This window comes from Odocoileus virginianus, chromosome 11, assembly GCF_023699985.2.
Source record: "Odocoileus virginianus isolate 20LAN1187 ecotype Illinois chromosome 11, Ovbor_1.2, whole genome shotgun sequence".
In the NCBI taxonomy this organism is placed as follows: domain Eukaryota; kingdom Metazoa; phylum Chordata; class Mammalia; order Artiodactyla; family Cervidae; genus Odocoileus; species Odocoileus virginianus.
Window position 1 is genome coordinate 26,992,869 of NC_069684.1, and position 15,747 is coordinate 27,008,615.

Here is a 15,747-nt window from a genome sequence, read left to right on the forward strand (position 1 = left end):
CCAGACAGAGAGGGAGATGTTTGGTGGCAAACTGGCAGCAGCTCAAAGCAGGAATTCAAGTTGCATCTCTGTCTTTCTCAGCCCGTAAACAGGCAAAAGTGAGGGAGGGTGGGCGGCAAGATAGAGGGAGCTTCCATGCCTTCAGATTAGGATCTCGTGGGTACTGCCTCAGCGACCAGACTGATCTGCTGGGAGCCCCACTCTGGAGACTGCTCAGCAAGAAATGTTCTACCCCAGGGGGTTTGGGTCAGGAGTTTCCAGGAGAAGCCCCTGGGGATCCAAGGACAAGGCTGTTGGACAGAGGGTGCGAAAGGGTTCTCAGAACAGAAAGATGTGTCTTCTGGAAGGTGGAGGGGCAGGGTGGAAAACTGACTTGCACAGAGCACTCAGACTGTGCCAAGCACTGTTCTTATATGTGTATAGTCCGTGTGTCTATATGGGCAGTATGTGTGTGATCACTCATGTCATCCTCACAGCAGCCCATAAGATGGGTATTGTTATTGCCCCATTTTACAGATAAGGGAACTGAGGCAGAAAGAGGTCATTAAGTGTCTGCGACTCAAATTCAGGTCAACTCGCCTCTGAGGTGTTTCTGGTCACTCAGCTCAGGTACTTAGTGAGGATCTGTCAAAGCTAGAAGTCAGATGTGCAGCTTCTGAGTTCAGGTAGCGTTTTCTTATGCGGGGAGAAGTTCTGTGCACAGACAGAGTAACTCGGGGACTTGAGTTTGCCTTCCTCATCCCACTGCTCTCCCCACCGCCCCCCTCACCAAAACAAATATCACTTATTTTTCTGTGTCTCGACTATACATTTGGTTCATAGACCACACTGCTAAAATTCCCTGGGTTAAATAAGGTTTTTTAAATCCTGAAAGTTGTAGCACAGTGGGAGACGGGACACAGCTGTAGGGCCTCCGTTGGTCCCAGGTGGCGCTAGTGGTAAAGAACCTGCCTGCCAGTGCAGGAGACATAAGAAATGCAAGTTCAGTCCCTGGGTTGGAAAGATCCCATTGAGGAGGGCATGGCAACCCACTCCAGCATTCTTGCCTGGAGAATGCCATGAACAGAGGAGCCTGGCGGGCTACAGTCCATGGGGTCGCAGAGTCAGTCAACAACGGAGGCGACTTAACACTTGAGGCCTCAGAATCGATGATTGCAAAGGCCTCTGGAGATGGGATGGACTGGGGGTGCTCCAGGCTCTTTGAACAGATTGGGGAACGAGGAGGATGGCAATGGAACAGACAGTCCAGAGAGGCAGGGCTGTACCTAGCAACATGGGTTCATGTCTGCATGGGTGGAGTAGGAGGGTGTCAGGAGGAAGACCAAGGTGGGAGAAGTGGGTCAGGCCTCATGCATCGAAGAATCCCTGGGTGAGCTGGCCAAGTGGAGAAGCCATTCCTTGGGCCTTGGTTGACTGCCTCTTAATGAGGACAGTAAAACCACCATTGTGATCTTCCCAGGGGTTTGGGTGATAAGCATTAAGAGAGGTGAGAGCACTGTGAAGAAAAAGTGAAAATCACTATACTCAGCTTAACAGTATCAGCCTGAGTGCAGGCAGCCTCTGAATGTGAAGATGCCTTTGCTCCAGGCTGGCCAGAAGGCCTCCAGCCGGCCTTGCTAGCTGGTGTGCATCCTGTATTTCCATTTGAGCTCTGTTTGTTAGGATTTGGGGTTGGGGGGCCCCTGGGCAAGTGGAAAAAGAGCATTCTGGGAAGAAGCATCTCAGGGGAGCCAGCCAGCCCTGGTCTCGGCGCTTTTATCTCCTCGTCTGTAACATGGGCATCACATCACCCTCCGAGGTGTGCCTGGCACGTGGAGCTTCCTCCGTTCCTGGGATGCTGAGCACGGTCCCTGGCTTTCCAGATACAGGTTGTTGAAGATACAGTCATGCCAGAGACCAAGCAGGGTTTCCTGTGAACCAGCCCACGTGACCTGGGTCTGCTCTTTCTCAGCCTAAGGTAATTTTTCAATTAACTCGATTGGCTGGAAACCGGGGTGCCCTTGGAGTGTGGGAAAGTGTCCCAGGCCGGAAGGGCCCTCCCCTCTGCCCCCCGCTGGCTTGGGGCTCGACTTCCAGCCGGAGGATCCAATTTCACATCAGGACACCAGGATGTGATCCCAGTGCCCCTCTGAAAAATCCCAGATGGCGCCTTCTGGAAGCCCCTGTGGGCTCCGCGCTGGCGGCCGGCCTGTCCTGCTCCCCTGCCCCCGCCCAGGCTCCCTGACCCGGGCTTCGGCGGTGAGAGCCTCGGGAGGTTTCATTACTGACTTTATTGCTAAACAATTTCAAAAGGCGGCCCCACTACTTTTCATAAGTGAAACATTTAAAGTATGCACAGCATATTTTATTTCTTCCTGGAGCAGCTGCTCAGTTGGGCTGGAGAATAATCAGGAGTGAGTTACAGAGATCAGTGTACCACCCTGCAGCTCACAGGCTCCACGGCCTTGGGCACCTCCCGCTGCGGGAGCCCAAGATGCCTTCTTCCTTCCCTGCCCCCGCCGTGGGGTCAGGCATCCTCCTGATTGCATCAGAATTGGCTGCCTGCGTTGGCTGAGGGCTCACTCTGTGTCAGGCCCCAACTTGGAGCTTTTTATCTGTTGCTCATAGGCTGTCACTGCATCCCTGGGAGACAGATACCATTGTTACCTTCATTCCCCATATGAGGACACAGAAGTGACCTGCTGGGGTCCAACAGCTAGTCAGGAACTAAGCCAGGATGTGATCCAGGTAGCGAGTTTCAGGACTGCTGCTCTGAACCATCTTTGTTGCCATTTTATAGGTGACGAACTTGAAGGACGTAGAGGTCAAGTCAAGTGGGAGACGCCCGTTCTTAGTTCACCTTCTGAAGCAGCATTTGAAACAGTGGGCCTTCCAGGTTTGCTGTTTGTCTGGGCTGCAGCCTGGATCTGGTTTAAATTCTTCTAAAAGCCCAGATCTGGTTGAGATACGGATCTCGGGAATTTGAAGATTCGGGAATTTCAGACTCGGCCGCCCTCATGTGCTGGCGTCGTTCGGAGAGCCCTGGCTGGGCCCTGGTCGCCCACTTCTCTGTAATTGTTTACATCTGCGGGGGCCTGCGGCTTGCTGCACACGTGTTTAACCCCTGAGTTGATTGATGCCTCTTAAACACTGAGCAGAGTGTTCCAGCCAGAGAGTGTCCAGTTTGCTTCCGGGTTGTAGTAGCCAGTGGCCTAGCAATCAAGGCAGTAGATTCCAGACACCATCCTCTGGGCCTCCATTTAAAATAGAAAATGTTAGTTGCTCAGTCATGTCTGACTCTTTGCGACCCCATAGACTTTAGCCCACCAGGCTCCTCTGTCCATGGGATTTCCCAAGCAAGAATACTGGAGTGGGTTGCCATTTCCTCCTCCAGGGGATCGGGATCAAACCCAGGTCTCCTGCATTGCAGGCAGATTCTTTTCTGTCTGAGCCGCCAGAGACTCAGTTTGACTGTCTATAAAATGGGGATATATGGGACTTCCTTGATGGTCCAGTGGTTAAGACTGTGTCCTTCCCACAGATGTACAGAACAGACTTTTGGACTCTGTGGGAGAAGGCGAGGGTAGGATGTTTAGAGAGAGCAGCATTGAAACATGTATATTATCAAGGGTGAAACAGATCACCAGCCCAGGTTGGATGCATGAGACAAGTGCTCGGGGCTGGTGCACTGGGAAGACCCAGAGGGATCCGGTGGAAAGGGAGGTGGGAGGGGGGATCGGGATGGGGAATACATGTAAATCCATGGCTGATTCATGTCAATGTATGGCAAAAACCACTACAATATTGTAAAGTAATTAGCCTCCAACTAATAAAAATAAATGGAAAAAAAAATAAAAGACTGTGTCCTTCCACTGCAGGGAGCAAGGGTTTGATCCCTGGTTGGGGAACTAAGATCCTCATTGCCACACAGTGTGGCCCCCCCCCAAAATTTTTTTTTTTTTTAATGGGGATATAAATGTCTTCCTTCCCCCGGGCTTCTTAGGAAGGGAGCTTTCCTGCTGGGAACTAGGCCAGGGAGAACTCTCTCTCTGACCAGTCAGCCAGCAGCTTCAGTCTGCTCTCTGTATTCTGGTAACGGGTGGAGAAGGAAACAGGTGCAGGTGTTTTGCTGCTGACTCAGACTCGGGTGGGAAAGAAGGCAAGGGCTGGGCTCTCCCTGCAGTGGCGAGGCCTCAGCCAAGTTGCTTCCTCCTGGTTGGCCATGAGCTTTGTGCTTGACGCGCGGATGGGCCATGTCATGAGTTGGTGGGTGTAACCAATGCAGGGCCTTCTTTCTTTTTCCTCCTTGTGTTTTGGTAATTTTTTTCCCCTAGAGGGTGGATGCTGAAGCTGAAGCTCCAATGCTTTGGCTACCTGATGTGAAGAGCCAACTCATTGAAAAAAACCCTGATGCTGAGAAAGATGGAGGGCAGGAGGAAAAGGGGGCAGCAGAGGATGAGACGGTTGGATGGCATCACTGACTCAGTGGACATGAGTTTGAGCAAACTTAGGGAGATAGTTAGGGACAGGGAAGCCTGGCATGCTGCAGTCCATGAGGTCACAGAGAGTCAGACACAGCTTAGCAACTGAACAACAATGACAAGGGTGGAGAAGAGGGAGGGGGGATGGGAGGAGGGAGTCACATGTGGGAGGATGGAGAGGGAAATGGGCACTCTGTCCCTCTCCTGGATCCGTTCCTTAATGAGCCAAGCCTTGGGGAGGGGAGAAACTTGTGGTGAGAGCAAACGCTGGTGGACCCAGCTGATTTTTCCAAAGTTTGAAGAAAGGCCCAGTTCCAGTTCTGTCCCACTCTTTGACCTGGAATTTATTAATAGTTTGAGAAATATGCACAGCATGGCATTTAGGGCTGAGAGCCTAGTCCAGTTAAGAACATGAGCTATGCAATCCAACAGACTTGGGATCTGAGTTGGGCTCCACCGTGCCACCTGGACCAGCCCTGTTTGTTACCTTAAACAAGGCTGTCCACCTGTCCTGGCCTCCATCTCCATCTGCGTGTGTGCAAAAAGGAGAGGATGTTGCCCTATTCCTAGTGAGAGAGTTGGGTGGTCCGAGGCTTCGGGCCAGGCACATAGTCAGCACCTGAAGGGGACCTATAGCCTCGTGCCAAGGAAGGCTGAGGGGTTAGTGCTTGCAGACCTCACCAGGTGGCAGAAGAGGAGAAAGGCTGATTTGGGCAAGAGAAGCCTGGAAATGGCCTCGCGGCAGAACTTGAAAGTTTGTGCCTTCCAGGATTTCAACCCAGGGGGACTGGTCACTGCAGTCAAAGGAAAGCTAGAATTAAAGCACACGTGGGGTAAGTGCTCACTGGTTTTGGGGAAGTGAATTCCATTGTCTGTTTTGCTCATCTGGTTTCTGAAGGACAGTGATATAACTTTGAGCGCTTAGCACATAGTAGGTGGCCTTAGGTTTGTGGGTTGCTGGGCACCCAGAAAGTGGTCCCTGACAGAAGTAGTTTATCAGAGTTCTCCTACAGCTGCAAGGGATAGAAAATGCAACCCAAACTGGCTTAGGAATGTATTGGCCCACATAACTGAAAAGTTCAGGCATAGATCTGGTCAGGTATGGTGTGATCCAGGACACGGATATTATCTGGACCCAGTCTTTGTTGGTGCTCCCTTGGTGGCAGGATGGCCACCAGCACCTCCAGGCTCCATCCTCTCATCCATCATTAAAAAGAGCATCTCCCGGTCCCGATACCGACCGATTGCACTGACCTGTGTCATGTGCTTCCCCTTCTAAACCAATCACAGTGGCCAGGGCAACTCAGCTCTCTTATTGGTCAGCTTGGATCATCCCCACCTTTGAATCACATTCCCATGACTCCTGCCCAGCAAGTGGATAGGAATGGGCTCCTAAGGGCCCCAAGGAGGCCTGGACACCTGGCTTTGGGACCAGGCAATCACTGCTGCTGCAGACCATCAGGGACTCAGCATAAGAGGGGGCTCACTTTCCACCCCCAGACAGATGCTGTATTTGGGCAATGTGTATTCATTCTGAAGCTAGAATCACCTGCTGAGTGGCTGTTGCAGACCTCCGAGGACTCTGGGGCTCCTACTGGCTGTCAGTTCTTGGCAGCATCAAGCCACATGCCCAGAAAGTCTGCCAGAGACTGTTCTTTCTGGGCTTCAAGAGCAGTGGACACAGGAAGCAAACATCAGGCCCGGCCACCTGCAGGGACCATGTTCTGTAGCACAGATCCTCGGGTTTGGTTGTGCCTGAGAACAAGGGAGCTATGTTCTGGAGGTTTGTGATTCCTTCAGTTCCCCCAGGGCATCTCTGCTTTAGAACCTGTGACTGTCACCATTCCAGAGCTGGTGCCTAGCACATGACTGGTGCTGAGTTGGTGCTTGGTGAGGGATGGTCGAAGGCTTCCCCAGTGGCTCAGCGGTATCTGCCTGCAATGCAGGCAGATCTGGGTTTGATCCCTGGATTGGGAAGATCCCCTGGAGAAGGGCATGGCAACCCACTCCAGTATTCTTGCCTGGAAAATTTCCGGGACACAGGAGTCTGGCAGGCTACAGTCCATGGGGTCAAAGAGTCAGACACAACTGAGCGACTTAGCACGCACGCATGCGTGAGGTACGGTCGAAGGAAGCAAATCCCTTCCCTGGAGAGAATCAGATTCCTGGGGTGCAAAGCTGGATGGGCACAGCTCTTCATGAGAAACGGGGGCTTCCCCCCTCAAGATTGTGGAAGAGGATTAGCTTGGCAGTCAGGAGCCCAGGATGGTGTGGCCGGAAGGTGTGTTTATGCACCAGCAGCTGCACTGAAACAGCTCTGCAGGAAAGCCGGATTAAACAGTGCCTCAAAGAAAATACAGTTACTGTGAAATATGAGAAAAAGACAAAGGCTGCATCACCTGGTACCTGCCAGACCCACCCTGACCTACTTGTAGTAAGAATTATTCTCCTGGGCCCTGGAGTGGCCTTGGGATTAATACTGTTGAGGCTGGGAGGTTTTTGAGAATCTCCTCTTCTCTGGTGAGTGCTGTATTGTGTCCCATCACCCCAAAAGCTTTAAGCATCAGGATCACGTGACAGAGACAGAAAGAACACGGAAATCTCTAGCAAAGCAAGGTTCCAGCTCTTGTCTGCCTGCCACTTGCCCTGTTCCTGGTTTCTTGGGTCTGTCTCATGTGCAGGGGGCAGGAGGGGAGGGACAGGAGAGTAGGCATGATGAACAGAGGTGGTCCAAGAGGGCTGTTTTCAGCTCACTATACAAAAACCAGGCGAGAGGGGACTCCAGGCTGGGTCTGCAAGGCCCAATCAAGCAAAAGGAAGTGATTTCAAGTCTCTTCTTAGTCCTGGAGGCCCAGCGCTCAGGCTGCTCTTCCCAGATTTTCTCTCTCCACAGACCATTAGGTTCAAGTCCCACCTGACTCAATGTCTCTGTGGAATTCCAGTCATTTACAGAGCTTTGGGGAAGCTTTGAGGCTGAGTCTAGAACCCAGGGCCACATTGCTTCTGTTGCCCTTGCTGACCTGACCGAATCCGGGACTCCTGGCCCCACTTGGCTGTAGGGTCAGCTTACCCAAGAGGTTCTGTGACCTCAGGCCTTCCAGGCTCGGGGAAGGATGCAAACGGTGGTGTCTATCCAGGAGGGTTTGAGGGCTCGCTGTTAACCACAGCGGGCCCTGAGAGGGAACATAGGCTTTGTGGCCTTGGGGAGAGCTTGCAGACTGGCATCTGGGCCCAGCGGAGAAGGGGTAGAATATAGCTCAGGGGTGACTAGAAAAGGCTCTGCAGCCAGACCTTCTGAGTTTAACCACATGTTTTCTCCCTGCCTTGGTTTCTTCTGTGAAATGGGTGTATCCCCTTGGGCTACTGTGAGGATCAAGAATTAATGGTGCGTGGATTTAGAGGTGTTTTGGCATGCATGAGAGGACAGGCTAACCATCATGATGATGATGCATGAATTCAAGATTGGAGGGACTGCATTGTGGGAATGCAGCTGACCTCTTTCTCGTCATGTGCTCCCCCCACATAAAGGCAAAACAGAGGAGGTGCCCTTTGACCACTGGCGAAGACCCTCACCTCCTCTGCCTGGGCAGTGCGTTCTGCCAGCAACCCCCTCTCTGACCCTCTCTTTTCAAGATTCCCCTCTGCCATCAGGCGCTGGCTTCTTGGGACCTGAATACATGCAGTCCTATTTAGTTTTGGGGTCTGGGAACCCATCTCTAACAGGGATTTGTTATGAATCATTGTGCCTCAGTCTTGACATTTAAACGTTCCAAGAACAACCTGATTCCTAATTTTTTTTTTAATATTTATTTGTCTGTGCTAGGTCTTAGTTGTGGCATGCAGGATCTTTTTAATTTTAGCATGCAGAATCTTCAGTTGCAGCACTCAAACTCTTAGTTGCAGCTTGTGGGATCTAGTTCCCTGACTAAGGATCCCACCTGGAGCCCCCTGCATTGGAAGCTGCAGAGTCTTAGCCACTGGACTACCAGGGAAGTCCCTGAATCCTAATTTTTGGAACAAATGTCATCCTAATGTCCTGAGATCACTTCCTGGACCAGATTTGGCAGTGATGACAATAATGGCAGTCATGGCGGCACTGGTGCCTTTTGAACACTCACAGCCTGCCGGGTGCTGCTGGACCAGCCCATGGCGGGGGGCTCATGACCCACAGGCTGACCTGGGCTCCATGCCACAGCCTGCAGTGTCTCTGAACTCGGGCGGGGTCACCACAGCCCTTCATAGGTGCTGTGAGGATCCCGTGAGACAAAGCCTATAATCCAGTGGGTGGCATCCTGCACAGTCAGGGTCTGAGAACATGGTAGTATCATCAGCCCTTGTCTCTGCCAGAGAGGGTGTTTGGACTGGGAGAGAACTGTGGCGTCTTTAAGCAGAGCATCGTGTCATCTGGAGTGACCTCCAGCCAGGGCCAGCGGGGCATAGTTCTCAGGGCATCCAGTTTCTCTCCCACGGAGCAGGTATAGCTCAAGTGAATGGTGGTAGTTCACCGAGCCTGGGGCTGGATTCAAGTTCCCCTTCCTCTGAGCCCTGCTGGAGGTCAGGGGGCTGCTGAGCCCAGAACCTGGATTGGGGAGGAGGATCTATAAAAGTCAGTTAATGGAAAACCTGAACTATGTTACTGCCTCTCCCCCCACCCCCACCTTTTTTTTTTTTGGCACATAATTCCCTACAGCAAAGTGAACAGGTGTTAAGGGTATAGTTGGAGTTTGGTGAGTTTTGACAGATGTGTGTGTCTGCCGTAGCTTTTCAAGGTGTCCATCTATGACGAGCAGCCAGGGACTGTCACTCCAGCCGAGGCTCTGCTTGGAGCCCCCCCATGCTCCTGCCCTCCCCCTGCAGACTGGCTGACTCAGCCTTCTCTGCCATTTAAGCCCCCCGTCCCGGGCTGGGAGGCCCACAGGGCAGGGCTCCGAGGTCAGTGAGGCCAAGGCCTTTCCTCAGAACATCGGGGAGATTTGCCCTTTTCTATAATAATGGTCTTGACGAGTGACATGTGACCCCCATTTAGAACCTTCTGGAATGTTTCCAGTTAGATGATTGCTTTGTTTAATGTTTACCACGGGCTTGGGGGACTGGTCTTGGCTCCATTTTCAGATAAACTTGGAGGTCACTTGTCCTAAGGTCAAATAGCCAGGAAGCTGGGGAGCCGGGACTGGACCCCGGTGCTGGGCTGGAGCTGGGCACTGGGTGTCAGCAGGGCCCCTGCCGCCTCCTGGCCCGTCCTCAAGGAGGTACATGGGGACTGTGCCCCTGGGGAGGGTGGCACATGGAGTGGCGGCTCTCTGTGACCCAGCTCCACGTAGGAAACAAGGGTGAGCCCATACCTCCTGGCAGGGTTGGGGGAGGGCAACACCGACTTGCTGGCCCTCTACCAGGGCGAGCGCCCAGCAGTGTTGGGTTCCCTCTGTTCACCCACGGACTCTGTTGCCCTCTCCTCCTGCAAGACAGTATAGTGTGGGCAGGTGCTAGAGCTAGACTGCTGGCTTCTACCCCTGACTCTGCCCCTTATTCCAAGGTAAGGTGACCTAAGTCACCTAAATCCTGTGCCTCAACTTCCCCATCTGTTGAACGGGGTGATCCTACTTCATGAGGTTATTGCGAGAATTCACTAGTATCTGTTAGGCGCATGACATACTTAAAACAGAGCCTGGGGCACATACCTTGTGCTCCAGAAATGTTAGTAAAGAAGGCATTGTCATTGACACACAGTGATTACAGTATTATTGCTGTTCGGATCTCTGGCTTGGGAAGGACAGACTCCCAAACCTCTCAAATGGAGACAGCTCAGAGAACTCTTGGATGGCGCCCTACAGTGCCCTACAGTCAAGGAAAATAAGCTCTTTTCCTTTCTCTTTTTCCTCTCTCATCCCAACCTGCTGAGCTCACAAAAATTAAGCCAGGAAAGGACTTGGGGCTCTTCCCTGGGGCCAGGAATGGTGGCTGGTTCCGGGAAACTGGTAGGTCAGCAGGGAAATCAAAGGCTCTCCAGTGCCAGGTGGCCCTGCCCAGCTGGTGCTGCTGCAGGTCTCCACACAGGTGTAGGACTTAGCTGTGCTCACCAGGCCCCAAGCCCTCTTCCCTTAGCATCCTTTTTTTTTGCCCTCTGTGCATGTTACCTCCTTGTTACAACGTGGCTGCTGCAGTTATGACCACAAATCTACTTCCCAGGCAAGAAGGCAGGGATGAGACAAAGCCTTTTTTCTTTTATTAAAAAAAAATTTTTTTTGTCGTATTGTTGCTTTGCAATGTTGTGTTTATACCGTACAACAGAGTGAATCAATTATACATATATTCCCTCTTTTTTGGATTTCCTTCCCATTTGTTGTTGTTTAGCCACTAAGTCAAGTCTGGCTCTTGTGAGACTCCGTGGACTGTAGCCCACCAGGCTCTTCTGTCCATGGGCTTCTCCAGGCAAGACTACTGGAGTCGATTGCCATTTCTTTCTCTAGGGGATCTTCCCAACCCAGCAATGGAAACTGTGCTTCCTGCATTGCAGGCAGATTCTTTACCATTGAGCAAAGTCCCTTTTTCTTAAAGGGCAGTCTTCCTCAGGGACTATCTCCTATATCTTATCAGCCAGGCTGAGTCACACAGACAATTCTAGCTGCAAGGGAGGCCAGGAAATGGCACTTTTTAAAATGCAGAACACTCAGTGCTCTCACAAACAAAAGATGTGCTAGGGAGGGACAGGGTCTCCCCAGCTCCCTTTGCCACCTGATAGGTATGCCACACCCCCTTTCCCTTGAGAAGAGGCCCCTGGGGGCTTCCACTGTGTGGCCTGCCTGCTGGTAAGGCCGCCCCTGAGGGCAGCACCATTGGTGACTGGCGGCTTCCCGGAGGAGGGCGGTGAGGGAAGCACCATCTCCCAGGCAACACTTACTTTCGGCTTCCTTGGCCAAGAACATTGCTGTGTCTGTGACTTCTTTGGCACCAGGCCCTTTCACCACTGGGCTTCCCTGGTAGTTTAGATGGTAAAGAATATGCCTGCAATGTGGGAGACCGAGGTTTGACCCCTGGATCGGGAAGATCCCCTGGAAGAGGGCATGGCAACCCACTCCAGTATTCTTGCCTGGAGAATCTCACGGACGGAGGAGTCTGGTGGACTACAGTCCGTGGGGTCACGAAGAGTTGGACATGACTGAGTGACTCACACACACACACCTTTCACCACCATTCACCCCCTGCACTGAGATCCGAGGGTGCGTGGTTGCCCAGCAACGGGCAGAAAGGTACATAGTCGGTGTTTCCTGTTTGTGTCCCTCCACAAAAGATAGAACAGTTTCTCCAGGAACGTGGATCCTTCCCCAGCTTTCGGCACAAGGCTCCCTCCTGTCCCTGAGTCTGTAGCCAGCTCTGCGCCAGATGCCTCACGAACCCCACTTCTTCCCTTCCCTGCTTCGTGCCCCTGGACGAGCACTGACCCCAGAGCTCCATGCCCTGACGGGGCGACTCTGTGCCCTTCACATGAGGTGAGCGCACCCGAGGAGCTGAGTGGGTTTTGACTGATTTATACTTACTCAGCCACGTGAGTCTCACTGGGCAGGGCAGCCGTGAGCCAGAGCAGGGACCCCTGCCCTGCGAAGGGGAGGAGCGCCGCATTCCTCTAGATTCATGAAGAGTGCATTCCTCTAAGGGCACTGATATCAGATGTCAGGCGAATGTAATCTCCTAGGTTTTGTCTCCTCTCAACAAAAATTTGAAGTGACGGACATTAAAGCCCTCGCGCATCCCAGCTCTTGGGCAGACCATGTTATAGCTCTTAGACAGATCAGTGTTACAGCTCAGTTTTATTTAGAAAATAGCAGGAAAATACATCCTCCAGGCGTGAGGGCGTGCCGACCCAAAGAAGGGAAGAGAGGAGAGAGCCCCGGCCCTTTGGCTCCTCTTTTTATGTTTTTTCCTCCCCCCAGGCCTGCGCTGTGTAAATTGGGCTAGCCAGGAGTGCTGTTTGTTCTACCCAAGGTCCTCACTCCTGTCCTGAGACTTTCCTTTGGCCTTCCTTTGTTTATTTTCACGGACTTTTCCCTTCCTTGTCTTTTAGCCACCGCCATTTTGGACTGTTTCCTGTTCTACCCAACATTATGAAGGCCCAGAGAGAGACAGTGACCTGCCCTAGGTTGCACAGCGAGGTAGCTGTCCTTCTGAGGCAGAAACCCAAGTCTTCCAACTCTCACTTCTTCATTGCTCCTGGGAGATTGCTCCTGGGGGATGCATTTGCTCCCCTCTCTGCAGAGGGGAAGGGGAGTTGAGGGCACACAGTCCTCATCGAACACACGTTTAAGTGTATCACATGATCCTATCATTCCATTTCATGGTTGAGGCCACTGAGGCCCAGAGAGGGGCGTGCACACGTGCTAAGTTCCTTCTGTCATGTCTGACTCTTTGCGACCCCATGGACTGAAGTCCGCCAAGCTCCTCTGTCCATGGGATTCTCCAGGCAAGAATGCTGGAGTGGGTTGCCATGCTCTCCTCCAGGGGATCATCCCAACCCAGGGATCACACCTCCATTTCTTGCATCGGCAGTCAGGTTCTTTACCACTAGCACCACCTGGGAGGCCCCAGAGAGGGAGAGTGCCTGCTGATGGTCCCAGAGCCGGTAAATGGGCTTCAGTCTTATGAGGTTCTCTGTGATTGCAGTCCCAGAGCTGTCACCCCTCTTTGCCCCTGGCAGAGTCCAGGTGGTACAACGTCTAGTTTAGTGGGGCAGGTGCAGTTACTAAGCCTGGACAAGCCTCTCTGTTTCTGTGGAGTTGTTTTTCCAGCCTGGTCTCCTGAGACTTTTCTCCTGCAGGAGCCACACCCTCCTGCTTGTTCAGAACCTGACTCAAGGGGCGGGGCCTAGGTGTCTGGTATACCTATTAGCAACCTGAGCACCGGAAAAAAAAAAATCCACCTTTGCTACTGTTAGCTCAGGAGAGGGACATAAAGCCCCATCTTGCTCTCATCCAAGTAGTGGTGGTGGGAAGGCAGAGAAGGCTATGCCAGGCTGTTCTGTGCCTTCACCTCCTTCCTCCTGGGACATCATCTAGCACAGCCCTTTCTCATGATGGCCCCGTTTCATTGTGATGGAAGTAGGGTTGCTGGGTAAAACACAGCACGCCCAGTTACATTTGAATTTCAGATAAACATTGAATCAATTTTCAGCATAAGTATGTCCATGTAATATATAGGACACACTTATATTAAAAATTATTTGTTATCTAAAATTCAAATTTAACTGTGCATCTGGGCTTTTTTGGTTCATTTTGCTTCACTTGGTTTTATTTTGCTCAGTCTGGCAACCCTAGGGGTGACATTGTCCCCACGCAGTGTACATGGCAACTGAGAGCCAGAGAAATCACAGAGCTTGCTCAGGGTCCCTCAAGGCCCTGGTCAGGCCTGGATTTGAAGCCAGGTCTCTTGGAATCCTCTGCCGTCTGTAGAGATAGCAAACAACCTTAGTGACTTCCTCTGGGCGGTTTGAGGAAGCCCTAAAATAAAATAAAAAACAGTTCTGGCTTCCACTTGCCTGGTAATGTAAATATAAATGGGATACTTAGCAGTCACTCACACCCTACTGTGAAATAGACATTTGGTGACTGTTGAGTGGGAACAGTCCCTGGCAGCTGTGACTGGGGAGAATTGATGAAGGAAAGTGTCTTGGCCTATTTGGGTTGCTACGACAAAATTACCGGATGGCTTATAAACCACAGAAATTTCTGTCTCACAGTTCTGGAGGCTGGAAGTCCAAGATCAGTTCAGTTCAGTTCGGTTCAGTTGTTCAGTCGTGTCCGACTCTTTGCGACCCCATGAATCGCAGCACGCCAGGCCTCCCTGTCCATCACCAACTCCCAGAGTTTACTCAAACTCATGCCCATCGAGTCGGTGATGCCATCCAGCCATCTCATCCTCTGTCATCCCCTTCTCCTCCTGCCCCCAATCCCTCCAAGCATCAGGGTCTTTTCCAATGAGTCAACTCTTCGCATGAGGTGGCCGAAAGTACTGGAGTTTCAGCTTCAGCATCATTCCTTCCAGTGAACACCCAGGACTGATCTCCTTTAGGATGGACTGGTTGGATCTCCTTGCAGTCCAAGGGACTCTCAAGAGTCTTCTCCAGCACCACAGTTCAAAAGCATCAATTCTTCGGTGCTCAGCTTTCTTCACAGCCCAACTCTCACATCCATACATGACCACTGGAAAAACCATAGCCTTGACCAGATGGACCTTTGTTGGCAAAGTAATGTCTCCGCTTTTTAATATGCTGTCTAGGTTGGTCATAATTTACCTTCCAAGGAGTAAGCGTCTTCTGATTTCATGGCTGCAATCACCATCTGCCGTGATTTTGGAGTCCAAAAAAATTAAGTTGACACTGTTTCCACTGTCTCCCCATCTATTTCCCATGAGGTGATGGGACCAGATGCCATGATCTTAGTTTTCTGAATGTTGAGCTTTAAGCCAACTTTTTCACTCTCCTCTTTCACGTTCATCAAGAGGCTTTTTAGTTCCTCTTCACTCTCTGCCATAAGGGTGGTGTCATCTCCATATCTGAGGTTATTGATATTTCTCCTGGCAATCTTGAGATCAGGCACGGACAAATTTCCGTGTCTGGTAAGGACCCTCTTGGTGACTCATAGCTGTCTTTTTTGCTGCATCTTCACCTGGTCACTAATCCCGTTTATGATGGCTCCACCCTCATGATCTGATCAGTTCTCTTCACATACTGTCATCACCTGGGGATTAGGGTTCACATGTGATTTTTTTTTTTTTTGTTTGGCTGCACTGAGTCTTCATGCAGCATGCAAGATCTTCAATCTTTATTGGCCGCCTGCAAACTCATAGTGGTGGCATACGAACTCTTAGTTTTAGCATGTGAGATCTAGTTCCCCAACCAGGGATAGAACCTGGGCCACCTGCATTGGGAGTGTGGAGTCTTAGCCACTGGACCATCAGGGGAGTCTCTCACATATGAATTTTGAACACAAACATTCAGTCTATGGCAGAAAGCAAGAATGAAAGTTCTAGTCTTGAGTACTTCTGAAGATGGCAAGCCAGGGCTTGGGGCACAGAGTGTGGTTGGGGTTAACATCTTTTATAATCTGACCCTGTTTTACCTCTCCTTTCCTCCTGCTCTTCCTCACCTGTAACTGTTCACTGTTTACCCAGGGACCTCTGGCTTCCCGGCACTTCTCATGCTGTTCCCTCTGCTCACTGCCCCCTGCCCCCTCCCCAATCTTCCAAGACCTATTTCAAATGTTCTTGTGCCGCAAGCAGGTACTGCCATTGCTTTGTG

The 15,747-nt window shown here is 51.5% G+C and overlaps 1 protein-coding gene across 7 annotated transcripts in view; it reads left to right on the forward strand.

Annotated features, from left to right (window-relative positions):
* The window catches only part of KAZN (kazrin, periplakin interacting protein), a 1,309,273-nt gene that overhangs the window by 1,154,776 nt on the left and 138,750 nt on the right, over positions 1 to 15,747 (forward strand). The window lies entirely within an intron of this gene.